Here is a 16,970-nt window from a genome sequence, read left to right as displayed (position 1 = left end):
CCTGTATTCTCTCATTTTATCTTCCATCAAAAAACTTTCAACACCAGAGAGAGATCTGCTCCTTGTCACAAAGCAGGACTCTCAGTCCTGACCACTCCTCAAAGGGTTTCTCACTTCTCACAGCACTGCAAGTCAGCCATCCTGCTCTGTGTTCCCTCATCTGTCTCCTGCTTATAGCAATTTAGGCAAGGAAAATCTCTGTCTCCCTTACAGCACAGGTTTATTTACATCAACAGACACAATTTAGACTGGATTAAATCGCTGTGAAACCACATCTCAGGTTGACTTAAATCCCAATGTGTTCCCACTCTTTCCATTGCTGGTGCTCTGACCATACATAGAGTTGTATCAGGCAGCTTTGCTGGCAAAAGGGCCTTCTCCCAAAGAAAGCAGGCACATTTTAGCTGGCTCTGTGAGCAAGATCATTGCCATGGGCAATCCTCAGAAATGAAAGGAGTAACTGTGGGAGAGCAGTTGCTCTGAGATAGTAAACTACCTGCAGGTCACCTGTGCACTCAGCCACAGGAGTGCAAGGCAACTTGAGCTGCCCCTGCCTTCAGGGTGAATCCCGAGGTTGAAGGGGCATAAGTTAAACTCTTTAATCATTGTAAATTAGTTGGAGCCACCTGACATTGGCTAATGGTATGCAGACAGACCAGCTGACCTGACACAACTGCATGATGCATTTCAAATTTGAGGAATACTTTATTATTATTATTATTATTAAGTCTTTTCTAAAGTTAGTGGCCCAGAGCCTGCACATCACTGAGACCCATTCTTCAGAGCCTTCTTAAGGGGTCTACAGAGCAGAGACACTGTTCTGCCTTAACAGGAGCAGGTCTTCAGAAAATATCTATAGATAAAGTGGTCTGGATAGGCTTATTTTTTTCTTTTTTAAATAACCACAACACAATCCTTAAGTCCAAAAATTTACTGAGCTTCTCCTTTAAAAGAAAAAGACATTTCAAAAAAATTCCCCATGGAAAAAAAATATCTTAATCCAAATATTCCCAAACAGGCCATTATGAGTAAGAAAGCAAGGGCAGAGCTATTTTAATCACTGTAAGCTGCAGTAGAAAAAGCAGTAGAGGAATAACAGGTTTCACTTGTCATTCCAGAATGAGTTTCTCCACAGTTCATTAAAATAAAAGTGGAATCAGTTTTTCAAAACTATTTTGTGATCTCACTGAAGGAACAGAGTTGTAGTTCAACATACCTTCAGAAAAAAAAAAAAAACCATCCACGTGATCTATCAGGATATCATGTCAAATTCACTTAACCTCTAGAGAAAGAAAAAAGCTATTAAGGCTATACAAGTCAGTACATAACACCACCCTGTAACTTTGAAGACTTTAAAGAAACCCATCCATGCTTAAGCTCAAGGCAGAGCTGCCCTTTCCAAGTTCCCAATGTAGTTTTCAGCATGAAATAAAAAAAAAGTCTTGAACTAAAACAAAACAAATCTCTATTGCAGCCAGAGCAGGGAGAGAGAGGGAAAGAGACAAAGAGACAAAAAAGCACCACAATGTATCCCAGAGAGCATTACATCAGTTCTCCTCCTAGTTTTATTTAAAACACACGTGCCATCACTCACACTAACTCTACGGTTAGTGGAAAATATGACTGCAACTTCCATGGTGTGTGGGTTGCGTATAAAAAGCTCTTTGGCATAGCAGAATTTGGTTGCTATTAGAAGGAAAAAAGATGGCATATTTGTACAAAAGCCTTGTGTTTTGGCATAGAGGATAGCCCTGAATGAGCCATCTAGCTATTTTTTGCTCTTCAGCAGGAGACATACCATTTTACTTCAGTAAAGAATATGGTATAGAAAGAGCAGAGCTTCGCACATAATACAGTATGCTTCCACTCCATGCTAGCAATTCTACTAAGTTATTAGTAAAAAAGCATTCCTTATAAAACAGATTTAGGTCAAAAAATATTTCGGCTTTGACTATCAGAGCAAGAATAGGTAGCATAAAACATTCACCATGAAATCAAAGTACTGCCCAGGTTTATGCTCCAGAAATATGCTCTATTTTTAATACACAGAAAAGTTGTATATCAAAATCACAGCCAAAAAAAAACAAAGCAGCAATTCAAAACTCCAAAAGCTCAAGTTTTACCCATTCATTAATGATTGATTTTGCATGTACGTGTGCTAGAAAGAGATACAGGATGAAAAATATCCAGATGATTTTCCACATCACCAAAACCAGAAGCACTCTACACCATCTGATACACTGTGGTTAGTCACTAACACCACCTGCACTTTGACTCTAGGGCCTCCTGAAAACACTCAAAAGCTGCCATTCAGAAGTCTGTAGACAGCTACTTGGAGAAGACCTCGAAAAATAGTATTTTACTGTTCAAAGCTTACGGTGATGATCTTCTTTTTTTTTGTTTCTGTTTGAAGCTTACGGCTTCACATCTCCAAATTCTCCAACATTGTTTTCAAGAAAAAGGTGAAATTTCCAAGGTTTCTGGGAGATCTTTTTAAGGAAAGCATCAAATGCAAGAGAAAGATGAAATTCTGGCAACTGTAGGGTTCTCCCATCCCAGTTTGGAAGCACTGTGCAATCTTGCTGCTCCTACAGATCCCCATGCCCCTCCAAGCCCAAAGCTCTGACACAGCAAGGTCAACTTTCAGCCTCTACTCACCCAAAGAAGAGACAGGGCAGCCCAGACAGCCTCCCACTCCTGTGTTACTGGTATGGGGATGGCATATTCCCACTGGGGAGAAGGGAAAAAGGCATCCAGCTGCCACAGAATGCAGTAGTCCCACAGAAGGTCACTGTCCAGAACATGCAGGCCTGGCTACCTGCATCACTGAAGGGAAGAGTGCACTGGATCCCAGCTGGATTTTGTCCAATGTTGACCCCCTTCTTTGCAGCCACACTTCCCTCTCATTTGTTCTTCTTTTCAGGCCACAGATGAGGTGATGGAAGTATGCAACAGGAGCTGCAGCCTGTGTTTATCATTTTTTCCTCAGTGAATGAGCAGTAATGAAGTCTAACATAAAAGAGCAACACCAATGAGAAGTGAAGCACTATAGAGCCAACCCTCAAGCTCCAACTTCATAATGCACCAAAGAGTCAAACTGATGAGATCACACCAAAACAACTTTGACAAAAGATTTCTTAAGACGAGTCAACATCTGCAACAGAGAAAAGCTAGGTATAGGTACTAGCCTGAGTCCAGGGCAATTTCTAAATTCACTTCACCCAGATACCAGTTGCTGGATGAGAAAATGAACCTGTACGTTGAGTCCACAAATATTAGCAAAATATCAGTCATAAAATTCTGTGGTTGCATGCAAACCATCCCTCTTGCACCAGTTGTGTAGAGAAATTAATTTTTAAAAAAAAAAAGAAAAGAAAAAAAAAGAAGCTCACACAACTCAGAAGAATGTAGTCACAAAAATTCTTCAAAACTTACCAAGATGACAAAACAGATGAAATGCCAAATCACACACTGCTTTCCAGCTCTATATTGGTATGTTCAAATATGATCAGATTTCAAATCAAGAGGACCCAATAAGTACTACGAAATGCATAATAAGAGTGAGTTTTTACAATAACTAATTAACCAATGAAAAATATAAGTTCCAAGATACAAGGAGGCTCTTCTGGTGTGGGTTTGTTTTGGGTTTTATTTTGCAAATTTAAAAAAAAAAAAAAAAAGAAGCCTGTTCACTTGAGGCATTCACCACTGGACACTAAACCTTTGATATGCATCAAGAGGGCAATTATCTGCAAAATAAAGACTTTTGTATATCATGGATCCCACATTCTAAATTCAGTCTGAGAAGCAGGAGGAAAAAACGATTCAGACGTCAACAGTGAATTGGCCAAAGGTCTCTGCATTACAGATATACCACTGTTACATTTTACATGGCATTAGGAAGCGTGGCAGTCATTTGACCTACCAAACAGCAAGCACTTTTGATGCAAAGCCTAATTGTCACTTATACTTTGTCACGCCACTTAGTTTCAATGATTTCCTGAACTCTTCAAGGAACTATGCTAATGTTCTGATTCTACTTCTGTCAGTATCAACGTGATCCCCATTAAAACAAAGCTGTCAAAGTTGTTTTGGTGCCACTTCCCTTGACAACATCTGCTCAGTTTCCCCATTGTCATCTTAACTGTGGGAAACAAGATTAAGAAGTCACTAAAAATCTCATGCCTACATTTTATCTGTATTAGACATTATGCAATATGGGAATGGTTTAGAGCTTGTTCTTCAAGAGTACATTCCTAAGTGAGGACAAATAATGTGTTACTTCATGAAGAGTCTAACCTATGTTTCCTCTGTCTTAGTGCTGATTGCAAAAAGGGATACCAATGGTACAAGTGTGTGAATAATATTCTTACCCACCTTATTTTAGAGACTCAGGTTATTTTAGTTTACATTCTGCTTTCCATTATACCCAATCAATTTTGAAACAGAAAACCTTACAAGCCATTATCAAATTCAGTAGAGGTTAAATGTGCACAGGTGCAAATTGTTGGTGCAGAGGCACACCTCACTCATTCAAGATACCATGAGCATAGCAATCTTACTGATAAATACACAGTCCATTGGGAGGGAAAACAACTCCATCAATTCCATCTAAATCCACTAGCAAACATGACTTGGGCTCCTAATGATGAACGACTGACAGAACAGAGCTTCAGATATGGTTTGCTTTTCCAGTGATAACATCCACTACCATTTAAAAACTTACACAATCTCTTACCATTGCGTTGAATCCTTGAATTGTGTAAAATTAAGGATACTAGATTTTTCTAGATCTCTTAAGAGAATTCAAAATTCATTGTTGTTCATTTTCACAATACTTCATTATAGTAAAAAACAGTTCATAAATCAGAAAAGGCTCCACAGAATTACTGCAAGATGTTCTCATTATACCATCTATGAACTTCTGTGAACCTGGAGATAGGGTGATTAAGAAATTTAGGACCCTACATGCTCAGTCCTCGTCTCTGCACTATCATACATGGGAAGTTAGTACTAAATAAACAGCCAAGCAAACAAACATTTACTGCTCAGCAAGCAGAACTGTAAGCCTGGTTCAGTTGTTCACAGCTTCAAATTGAAGTCACTTTGTCTAGCTGTGAAACAATACCTACTTTGAAACACTGTTCTGCAAGCAGTTGGCACATGTTAAGTTTACAATGAAAGGGAGTCTAAGCAGTGCTGCTCTGCTGAATTTGGCAGAAAGTAGGGATTAAGCAGTTGTCACCTACAAACAAAAAAAGCATCAAGTCAATAAACTTACGTTTTCAAAGGAAATTAATTGCAACTGCCTTTTGTTAAATCTAGTTGCTTAAGCATTGCCTGACAAAACTTCTGGTTTTCAATGGCCTTCTACAAAGCCAAGGACACAAGTATCCAGCGTGGAAGTGTTACTTATTTTCCTTTTAAGTCCCACCTTGTGCATTTTTACTACTGAAAATTTTAGCTTTAGTTGGAGATATAGCTAACATGAATATACTCACTTATCAACACTTTCAGATAAAAACAGAAAATTCTAAAGGCCTGAAATTGAAGGGCTCAAAGTCAGACCAATAAATACACTCACACTTCAAACTACAAAGTTTTATAATACAGTTTTACAATTTCTGAATGGATGAAGTTGGTAATAACCAACTTCTACAGTCAGAAGTCAGCTTTAATCCCCAGCCTGGTACTCATGCAGCATCCAAGCACTTTGGATTATTACCAGCCAGCACTCAGCAGAAATCTTCTCAGCATTTTACAGCTCCTTTTAAGTCCTCATTTATAACATGACTGCAATATGCTTACAGTTCTGATTTTACCACTTCCTACAATAACGTCTTCTGAGCAAAATATTAATGCAAGATGAATAAAATACCTTACCCACCATTCTTGAACACGTACAGATACATCATGTTATGTATAAGAGTACACCTTAACAACCTCACCAGTGGCCAAGATGCTGTATGGATACAATCCAGTCAGAGCAGTATCCAGTTCAGGAGAGGTGGCAGGGGTAAGACTTAAGAGCAGCAACTTCTGGCTTGTGCTCATGTAGCAGTGCAGAACAGCTCCAAGACTGATAGCAATACATGTGAGTAGATACCAGCCAGTATGAGTCTCAAAAGGAGTAACACAGGGCTACTAGTGACAGCAGTAGTACAACACTTTCACTACAGAAAACTACCAGAGAGGTTTTGTGATCTCAGCATGCTGTTGCATTGCACCAGATAAATATTTCCAGCTACTCAATGCAAGTGAACTATTGTTACCATTAAAAACTAAGTGATTTGCTACCCACCTACGCAGAGTCTCAAGTTAAATCATTCTGCCTTCAGGTGGCCTCAAGGGTAAATATACTTTTGGAAGAAAAGCTACTATTAAGATAAAAAAGGAGATGAGTATGTATCTACATGTCACACAAACTTCACACGTTACAGACGGGACTGGCCTATAATTGAAGTCACTCTCTAAGGCTGTATCTGAATTTTGCTAAATACCTATTGATCAGGCAGAAGTTTCCCATACTAGCTATCCACTTCTAGTTAATATTTCCATTTGTAAAAAAAAAAAACAAAACCTATAATGAAGTGGTATTTTCTGAAAAATAAGATTAACAACATATTTACAATATTTCATCTTTTACTCATCCTGTTGTGATATCTATAGTTTATTTAGACATCTACTAGCTCTGAAGTAAGAAAATAAACTCTCTTCTGATAGTTCAATCACCTAAATAAAACAGAACAATACTTCATGTGAGCCAAACAGAACTATCCTGCATGGTCATTAAAAGCAGACACTGATCTCCTGAATGAACAATTCACAGCTATGATGTGGTTTGAAAAACGCTTTGCAAAACTGCTGAATATTCACATTAGCAACTAACATCAAAAGTTGCAGTACCCTAGACTTATCAAACACTGACACTACAACTTTGGTCCATACTTTGAATCTATCCAAGCAGTACAATTCATCCTTCTCTTTGCTTTCCTCGTTTTTATCTCTTCCATAGCCCACTTCCACAAGCATACACCATAATGCAAGAATGGACACAAGAATGAGATAGAGCAACAGCACTACTTGGGTTAAGTTCTTGTACTAATTATGTATAGGCAGTTAGGTTTATCAATTGGATAACAGATCTAAGAGAGCAGAAAGGACTGAGTTGCAAAACCTTTTTCACACCTCAGCTGGTCTAGCATAGCACTGGAAAGGCACTGGATGGTAATCGTGTGCCAATCTTAAAAAAAAAACCACACCACTTTTTCTGTCACCCAAAAGAGCAGGTCAGTTAGTCACACAGTTTAAGCTACAGCAATATCCATGTGTTTGCTCTACCCTCTGCTAGATATCATCAGCCGTGTTGCAAAAGCAAGGTAGATGATCTTGCTTCTTCTACCTCTCCAGTGCAGAATATCATCAGTCCTGGGAGGACTCAATGCCTCCAACTACCTACAGCATCCTGCTATTCAGTAGCAGACACAACAGGAATGGGAGCACATTCACCTTCCACCATCACAGGTCACAGATTAGTGTCTTTAATTTAAAGATCTGGGAGCAGCTAAAGTTTGACCACACACTTTCTTGCCACCTCTACCAGAGAGCAGCAAAGCACAGCAGAATAGTAGTTCAAACAGCCAACAGCAATCCTGTCAGTGCCCCTTCTTATCTGTGCAGCAATTCTGTACCTGCCTGGGGCAGTGGAAAATCTGGCCCTACAGATACGCACTGTAACAAGGTGATATATTGTAGTGGTGACATGAATTATTTTAGCAGCTCTGAGCAAAAGCATAAGCTGCAATAGTCTGTAATGACAAGGAGACTGTTCTGCTACAAAAGCAAAGGCAGCCATAAGGAGTTCCATTGAAATGTAACCATGCTGCTCCCCAAGAAAGGAAGTTTGCTATTGAAAGTGTGCATATATTACTTTACATTTGCAATCTAAACTACTTCAACTCTGCACAAATATGGCTACCACAGCAGTGGAACTTGCACACTTCAGACTCCTGATGGCAGTGTCTGGGGTCATCCTCCACCCCACTTGCAAAGCTCTTCTCTCATCCTGTAAAAGTGTCATCTATTCACATCTAACTCAATTGCTCACCTTTGATAAGAGCCATATGTTCCTGTTCAAGTACACAGCTCAGTCTTTCAGCTTAATTAACAGACAAAAGAGGAGAGCACTAAACATGACTTCTCACTGTTTATTTTGATTTTTTTGCACTCAATCCTCTAGTCACTGCCTGCATTTGGCCTACTTTGACAATTTCTGACACACAGAAGTAAACTACTCCTAGATCTGCACAGCAATATGTTTATCACAAATTCCATAAACACACACACCCTTTCATTGAGCCTACTAAATTCTTCTCCTTGACAGCAAGCAGCAACCACCCACAGACCACACTATTCCATTCACACATCAGCACCCAAAAGCACAACTGTGACACCCAGCAGGAACACAGCCAAGAAACATTTGTGTTCAAGTCACACTTACAGCAAGATTTCAAGTGTTCCAGGGCTGGTTGCACTGGGGGAAGGTGAAGTTACTGTACAGAACTGCATACAGGCATTTACTTTGAACACATGCAGCAGGAGAGCTGTACAGAAGTATGCCTGCTTTACCAATTCCACTAGTTATGTGACTCTTCTGATAGGAAGGACACACAAGTCTCCTTTCTATTTTCAGAGTGAGACAAAATAGAATAAAGCATTGGGGAGGAAAAAAATAAAAATCAGGATCTATTCTACGTGATACATCCAACGTCTTTGATAAAAATTGCTTTGTGATGGACGAGACAAAACAATTCATTAGATTAAGAAAACAGCTGGAGAAATTTTAGGCAGCTGAGAGAAAAAAGCCTTGTCTCCAGAGTGGGCAAATAAAGTCTGGCCTTTCACTCTTTCTATAGAATGGCTTAGGGACCTCAAAGCCCCTGCACCTCTGCACCCAGCCATGGGCAGGGCTGCCCCAAACAAGCTCAGACTGCCCAGGACCCCATCCAACCTAGCCTTAAATATCTCTAGGGATAGGGCACATATAGCTTCTCCAGGCAACCAATGCTAGTGCATCACCATCCTCTGAGTAAAAAATTTCCTCCTAACATCTTACCTAGATCTCCCTCTTTTCAGTTCTCAGCAATTTTTACTTGTTCTATCACAGACTACATTTCCAGTCTCCAGCCCCCACTGCTTTACAGGAGATCTATTCTCCACTATATCTATTCCCAGTATGACCACTGCTATTCCAAAACAACGCTTCCAGTTTCCAAAGAGTTCCTGGACAGCCATTAAGACCTCACTAAAACCAAGAGCCTTAAGGGAGGGAGTGCCAGTCCTCTGCCCCCTGCAGCATGTAGGTCCAGTATGGGGTGCCAGCATCCTGCTGTAATGCAAACAGACTCCTTGCTACATTTCAGTCATCAGATGTGGTCCATTCAAGCAGATAGGAAGGGATAGGGATTGAAAAGGGTGAAGGGAAAAGGGTTCATCAGCTGGCTGTGCTGAGTAACAACAATGAAAGGAAGAAAATGTTTTAATTGCCCTGGGACTTCGTAAACAAACAGCTGACTTTGAGTCTGGGAGTTAATGCCAACACAACAGCTGGCCTTCAGAAGGGCTTTACTAATACAGCAACTTGTAATTAACACAAGATTGTCCCTAAAAATTACCAGGCCAATTTGCTGTTGAATAACTTTTCCCAGGGAATGTGGCCCTGCTGGAGTAGGAGCTATCGCATCACACCCATGAAGATAGATACTCCGGGCAAGAGCCACATTTTGAGAGACAAGGTGACAAGACAGGGCTCCCAGACTCTGACACTGCTTCACACCAAGCCCCTTGCTGCCCCACAGATCAAAGCAGCCTCCTGCTCTCTTGCAGGCTGACACACAACATTACACAGAGGAACGCAGGGCACCAGCCTTTGGGCTACTTCCATCTGCGTTCTCTTCATCTTTACTTGCCAGGCATTGCAGCTGCATAAGGAATTGGAAACTAACACTTGTATCCTCTGCAGGGCTCCCTGTGAGGGGCTGGCACTTCAGGTCTGGGTCTTAACCAAGCCACCCGTTCCCTGAGTTGTTTTGGCCTGGAAACCTGCTGAAGTCCAGAAAAATGGAAACCCCAAGCTACCAGTGGAAAGGCATGCTTTGTTTTTCAGACCACAGAGTTTATCCTCTTCCTCCAGCTACACAAATTTCTGTACCTGATTTTAAGCAAAGGACTGGGTGGCAGCAAGTGAGTACTGCCACATCTATGCTTGCCCTTCTGCTGTTCGCATTGACCTTCCTGACTTCACCCCCAGCTTCAATGCACAGACCTTGACATTAGGAAAAATTTTTTTTTACTGTGAGGACAGCCAGACACTGGAACAGGCTTCCCAGTGACACAGTTGATGCTCCGTCCCTCTGAATATTCAAGATGCATTTGGACAATGCCCTTACTAATGGCCTTTGACTTTTGATTAGTCCTGATGTGCTCAGGTGGTTGGACTCTATGATATTCGAAGATCCCTACCAACCAAGCTATTCTAAAACACCTGATTTTTCATTTCTCAGAAATCAAAGAAATCCTGCAAAGTATGCCAGCAAAAACTTCGTCTGCTGTCCAGTGGCAGCCTGTGTTGATAAATGCCTTTTGTTCTTCAGTGCCATTCTCTACTAGATTAAGATTCTCTCCCCAGTGATAAACAGCAAATGCAGTCTGCTCCTGCAACCAAGAGGCAGATGAGCACCAAGGTGCTCAATCATCATCTGCCTGTGCTGCAATCAGTATGGAGGAAGAATAAAAGCTTCCACAGGTTGCTAAATGACTTCTGCTCCTGCTGAGTGATGTTGCAGTACTGGTACCAGCTGCCCAGACCTGTTCAACAGCAGGATGACAGCAGAGGAACAAGCAGGTGCTGTGGAGACAACTGGAGGGGATGGGGGTAACTCCTGCCTCCAGGCTTCTGCCAGGACTTTTACAATAGGAAGGAGCAAGTTAGCACAGCTATAAAACCATGAAGCTAGCAAGAAAGCAAGGGGAAGTAACTGCTGAGAAGAAATCCAGAGTCCGTCCTTTACAGCCATATGCTGGCTATAATTGGCCCAGTATTCTCATCTGCCTTGCCTCAGCATCTCCCAATACAACAGCATATCAAGGTATAGGCTTGTTACCCCTGTATACTCTTATGCACAAAAGAAAACAAACAACAGAATTTAATATCACTTGAATGTGACTGAAATTGGTATTCCCTCTACTCTATTTAAAGGTATTAAAAAAAAAAAAATAAAATTAGCAGTTCAGAAGATTAAGGTTTTTTTTAAATAGTAAAATAACATCTACACTGGGGCAGGTAGGAAGGACCAGACTACTCAAACCCAAACCCCTGCACTGTGTGTTTTCTCAAGTCAGGGGACTTGCTGAGGCCCTAAGATAGCGCTGTATGCTGTTATGTATTTTCCAGTTCTGCAACACACTTGACTTTAGGGGAAAATAAGCTCCTCTTCACTTTTCAACATGCAAAACACCACACATTGATCTTGCTAAGCAGTTCTTCACAGGACAAGCAAATAAGGGATTCTTTTCATCCTTTCTGAAAATTTCATATTCTTGAATCTCTTGCAAGTCTGGGAAGGTGGAGCTCATTCGTAAATAAGGCCCTGGGAAATACACATTGCCACAGCTTGGCAAGACTTCAGCCCTGAATAGATTCTTTCATTTTCAGCATGTTCAGTAACTTGGGTTAAAGAGCAAATAGCAGTTTTGATAGAACATTTGAAACAGAGCAACCAGAGTGCTACAGCTACCTAAAAGAGACTTATATATCAACAAGAATTTTAATAACTGATTTCTAAGGCATTCCTCTTTATATCTTCAAAAAGTAAGGAAAGATGCTTCAAAAAATTCTTGGTTAGCAGCAAGATAATTTAACCTAAGTGCTAAGTATAAAACAAGCAAAGAAAGACTTAAAACCCCATAGCAGGTTAACAGAATTCACAAGGCTGCAAGAGGAAAGGTACATTCATCACCTGATTTATTTCTTAAACATACCCTATAAAACTGCTGGTGTGCCAAAACTGATGCACCTACTCCCAGTCTGCACCAAACCTAAGTAAATTTGGGGATTTGTGACCTTTACAATGAGGTTTTTGTACCCTCGTTGAGATTATCAGGCTGCTTTTGGGGGGGAGGTGGGTCTGACCACAATAGTTCAGTTGAAGCACCCGTGTCTGTATTTGGAAAGAAAATACCTTATAAGCAAGAGCCATATAAAGTGATAAAACAGTTCAGAACGTTAATAAAGCTGTCTGATCTCCTCATGTGAGCATGCTGACAGTAAAACCACAGAAGGAAGTGATGGATTCAGGAGGATTAGGGGCATAACACACAGCAACAACCACTTGTCTTTTAGTGGGTGTTTGGCACCATGGAGAGACAACAACACAGAGCGATTCCTTCCCTTCAGGGAACATCTTAGGGCACCCTGTAGAGAACAGTCTCATTAATTTAACAATGAAAAAAACTAACCCTGACCTGAAAGAACCTAGAAACAAAGCTCAGGCACTGACAGGTATAAGTCAACCCCCCCTGCCCCTCACTCTGAGAAGTTATTAAAACAGTATGGTGTTAAAATATCAGCATCAAGTTACTGGTTGGTTGAGGGAGTCTGTTCCTTGCAGGATCAGGGCACAGACTCTTCTTCAGGCAGTATTTTTATCCTAGCCTGAAGTGTATTTCTGCAATATTTTTGAAAGTATTATTGCGTGGTATATTCCAGGCCAGCTGTTTAAACTGTCAAATATCTAACTGAAGCTTAAACAGGAAGTGAAGGAAAAATATTGAGATCAATTTTTGAACTTTTTCCACCTATTTCAGGTAATTTTTCCCAGCGTGTCAAAGCTAGAGAAAACGTTAATAAATTTAGCACCAATATCCTGTCGTAACTGTTTATCCCGGCCACATAAAACCACATTTGGTGGAAAAACATTGATTTCCTTTCAGCATCATAGCCTGGAACAGCAAAAGCTTTGTTTATAGAATTCCAAATGGCATTTTTCTCTCCAACTGATCCAGTTGGCTCATACATAACTCTTGCTGGAGGAGGACAGAATGACCATTTACACTGAGAACTGCAGATCATCTAGTTCCTGCAACTAAGCTACAGCCCAAAATGCTGGGCTTATTCTGGATAGACATTAACAAGGTTTCAGCATCCTTCTTCCGTCTTGGAAGAACTTGGTAAGGTATTAACTGACTTAAAGAATATATTTACCAGAAGATGCTTTCACAAAATAGCTTGATAAACTTCTCCTGTTCAAAACACATTACACATACAAGAGAGTCACTAGAGTTGGGGCAAGAGCAGCTGCCAGGCATCTGGCAGGTTTGTTGGTATTGGCACACATGCTGGGTATCTGGCAGTTTGCTTTTGCATCTGTTAGTTTCAGCAAGAGCCATAGCTACTTCAAAAGCCACAAAAAGCATGTCCTGGTTGTCTTTCATGGTGTCTGCATTAATCTAACACATTCTAGACTCGCTGCCCAGTTCTGGGGAGGGGATTGTTTTTCTCTCAAAAAAATAAAGTGGGAAATAAGAGAGCAAGTACCCTAACTTGCTTGGCTTATTTGGGCAGTAACTGGAAGAGACCCTCTACATACTCATCAGGCTACATCTAGATACATACGTATGTAAGGATTTGTTAAACTTCTGACAGTCTCATGTCTAAGAGGAAAAGCTGCACACAACCTCCTCACACTGGTACTGTATGAGCAATCAATCTAGATTTAAAAAAATGAAAGCCTACTTTAACTTCATGCATTTTTAACTGATTTTAGGCAACGTTACCCTCTAATCGATGCTTAATAAACCTGTAGTCTTTACGCACTCAGAAACATTGCTGACAACCCTAGAGCCACTAGCTTTCTTCCCTGAATATTGAAGGAGACAGTGAACACTTCATTAAAAAACAGGAAACCACATTTTAACAAATCTGAAGTCTAGTTTTGTGAGCATCTCAAGGACAGCATAAGGCCATATTGATCCTGAATACACAGCCCAGCCCTGTCCGGCTGCTCACCCCACATTGAAAGCAGCACAAACAACCAGTGGGCCACACAGCAAACCAGTGCTCAGAAGCTAATCTCAGCAAAAACTCAGTATTTGAGCTATGTTTGATGAGCTGGTTTCACTTGGATCTGTTCCCCAAGTTGGCTTCCAGGTACGCTGATGTCAACACAGGCTGGGGCAGATGGATGCTGGGACTGCTTTCATGCAGTAGGTGCAGTTCAGGTACTAATCACCCATCAGGTGTGTCATGAGTCAATACTGCCAGTGGACATGCATCCCTGCAGAGGTGTTAGGGATCCTGACCCTGCCGAAGATCCAAAATGCTGTTGACTTTGAACTGTGTGGTGCCCCTACTCATATGCCATCCCAACAGGATAGCAGAGCATGGCTCAAGTCAGGCCAGTCATGCCTCTCAGCACATTTTCAATAGTGCAAATGCCAAATTTGCACTTTTTACAAAACCGACATGCTCAGAAGTTGCCCTTGTACCTGTACCAGGTATTAGGAGTGCACATCTTCCCTTCCCATTTAGAAGCTGCTTTTAGAAGCTCAAGCCTTGTTAAAAACATGGCCTCAGCACTTCTCTACAGAAATGGAGCATTTGGGATTTTGACATCATTAGCAGTATATCCCTGCCATCCATTGTAAGATTGTTTTACCCACTAATGACATGCAAATCTCTAGTATCTAAAGTAATTTTGTTTCCATAGTTCTGAATTGCTTGCCATCACAAGATTCATGGTCAAACCTGTGCTAAGATAAATCAGCATTTTCCTTCACTGATGGATCAGTGGGGTGAGGAGAGGAAGCAGTTTTAGCATTTGCAGAGAACTTGGTATTCTGTTTTCCCCTACAAAATGTTTTCCATCCCAGATAATACTACAAGAGGAATACAGGCAGGAAAACATAAATAAGGGTATGTATTTTTTAAACTCATTGCAAAGCAAGTTGAGACATATTGATGCACAGCAGCTATTCTGAATGTTTCTCATCTGCCTATCATCTTTGTAACATACTTCATACCACTCCCTATTCACTCATCTCAGTGCCTTGTTACTCCCAGCATCCTTGGAAGGACAGCAGGACACTTACTCATCTAGTTCTCTGCGAGGAACCTGAGGTTCTACAGACTATCATTACATTGCATTAAGGTTGGGTACATCACCAACTTTATCTCCTCGCTACCAAGAGTTTGAATCGTGGCAAGTCCCCCTCCAGTAGCTTCAATTTGCCACATAGCTGAGCTAAAAGGAATGTTTTTCCTTCCTGATGATTCCACTACATACCTTCACCATCCTTCCATTTCTGCCAGACTGAGAACTGGGAAAGTTCATAATCTTAAGTCAGACAACAAGCAACATTTAAGTATGGCTGTATACACTAGCTTGAGCCTCATAGCTGCAAGGGAAACAAATCTGAAGTAGGCAAAACAAGGCTTTAACACTAAGGTATGCTAAGACCACACTCAGTAGGCTCAGGTTTCAAAAACAGCTCCTGCAGAACACAGGTACCCACTGCAGGTGTCCCACCATTTAATGCCTAAAGAGGTGCTATTAATATCACCTTAAGTAGCCAGCAGAGTCACTTTATGCCCAAACCTGGGGGGGGGGAAAAAATCTCTGCATTGCTGAGATGCAGTTCCAAAGTCATAGGTATTGCCTCAGAGTTCACTAATAACAGTTCACACAACACGAGCTCTCAATAAACAATTCTTGGCGTCACAGGCCATCACATACAAGGGGTGGCAAACAATCAGACTAGCTGAGACAGTTCATTTACATTTTGCCACTTCTCATCTGTCTTGTCAGAGGCCCACAGTTAATCAAGCCAACACCCCTTCTTTCTGTGTCACAAACAGGAGAAAGTGAGCACTGTACATCCTTCCCTCTATTCTCTTGCAAATAGAGTTGCAGCAGAATTCAAAAAGTAGTGCACAGAGGCTGAGTGAATTATGCATTTGGCTCCTCTCAAAAGCCATGGAGAAGCTCCAATGCCAGATTTTCTTAAAAGCAAAGCATCCCGTCAGCAAAATGACACTGACTGTCTGTATCAGGGGCAGGGTCTTTTTTCTCCTTTCAGAAATAGCATCCATTCATCTGTTGTTGGTTTTTTTTTTTTAATTAGAAAAACTGATAAATACAAAAGCAATGGATGAAAACAAATAAAAATAACAAAGATACATTTATCTGCTAAAGGGAAGTGGCAAAGAGCAGCTGTCCTTTAATGATCAACAGGCACATGAAATTAATCCACATCTTCATTACGAGTTTAAACCCACAAAATAAATTAAAACTCAAGTCAGACCAGGAGGCCAGGTGGGGAAGGAATAAGTAAAGCTCAGTTCGCCCCCAGCCCAGCCAGTCAGCTCTGCAAAAATAAGCACCTTTGTCTGCTGCCATTGCAATTATTCTCTCAGCACCATTTCTGGAGATAGGAGAATCACTGCCCCATCCTGAACAACGGGCGCCTTGCACCAGCACAGTAAATCAATAGCTCCAATTATTCTTATGGGCTATGGAGACATGTGGTCTAGAAGTTTAATTTTTAACATTTCCATGAAATACATGTGTTTAAATATAGCATAGGGAACAATAGGACATTGATCTATTCCTTCTCCCCCCCCACGCAAGTCTTTTCCATTGCTGGGATCCAGTCTTCTACTGGCAGATTTCCCATTGAGTCCAGGGTGCTTTGCAGAAAGGAACACTGCAGTATTCAGTTACTCATCTCTGCTAGATCCTGCATGCCACAAAGATGAGCAAGGGGACAAGGTGCTACAGAAGGTTCAAAGCAAAGGGCCGCTGCTACAGTGGAGTGAAGAAAGGGATGAACCCCCTCCCAGCACATGGTCCCATTCCACAGACCAAGATCCTCCAGAAATGCTGCAGGGTGGATAGGGGGGCTCTGGGGCCAGA

This window comes from Centrocercus urophasianus, unplaced genomic scaffold (genome assembly GCF_019232065.1).
Source record: "Centrocercus urophasianus isolate 14NV4802_14NV808 unplaced genomic scaffold, USGS_Curo_1.0 seq_10, whole genome shotgun sequence".
In the NCBI taxonomy this organism is placed as follows: domain Eukaryota; kingdom Metazoa; phylum Chordata; class Aves; order Galliformes; family Phasianidae; genus Centrocercus; species Centrocercus urophasianus.
Note: the sequence above shows the minus strand (reverse complement) of the source record.